This window comes from Montipora capricornis, chromosome 5 (assembly GCF_036669925.1).
Source record: "Montipora capricornis isolate CH-2021 chromosome 5, ASM3666992v2, whole genome shotgun sequence".
In the NCBI taxonomy this organism is placed as follows: domain Eukaryota; kingdom Metazoa; phylum Cnidaria; class Anthozoa; order Scleractinia; family Acroporidae; genus Montipora; species Montipora capricornis.
This window is the reverse complement of record NC_090887.1, coordinates 29,375,749-29,376,000: the sequence shown is the minus strand read 5'-3', so window position 1 is coordinate 29,376,000 and position 252 is coordinate 29,375,749. Positions and strand designations below refer to the sequence as shown.

General features: G+C 40.1%; 1 non-coding gene across 1 annotated transcript in view; it reads right to left on the bottom strand.

Annotated features, from left to right (window-relative positions):
• Positions 1–34, bottom strand: part of Trnas-gga (transfer RNA serine (anticodon GGA)) — a 73-nt gene extending 39 nt beyond the window's left edge. The window contains exon 1 of the tRNA in view: positions 1–34. This exon is cut by the window's left edge and continues 39 nt beyond it. This is a non-coding gene — a tRNA (tRNA-Ser).
• Between the last annotated feature and the right edge of the window lie 218 nt (positions 35–252).

Below are 252 nucleotides of genomic sequence, written 5' to 3'. Positions count from 1 at the left end.
GGTGCGACGCTCTAACCAACTGAGCTATGAAGCCACTGACGTTAGTAGCTGGTCATTTATGGGTTCTAATGGTCCCGAGAGGAATGAATCAATGATGAAATGGTATATGAAATGAATCATATATGAACTGCGGATATGAAAATCAAGTGAAGCTATGATCTTCGTAGTTATGAAAGCAATTTTTGCAATTGCGTAGAAAAACCTGAAAATTTCAGGAGTTCAACGGGGTTTGAATCCGTGAACTCGCGATTC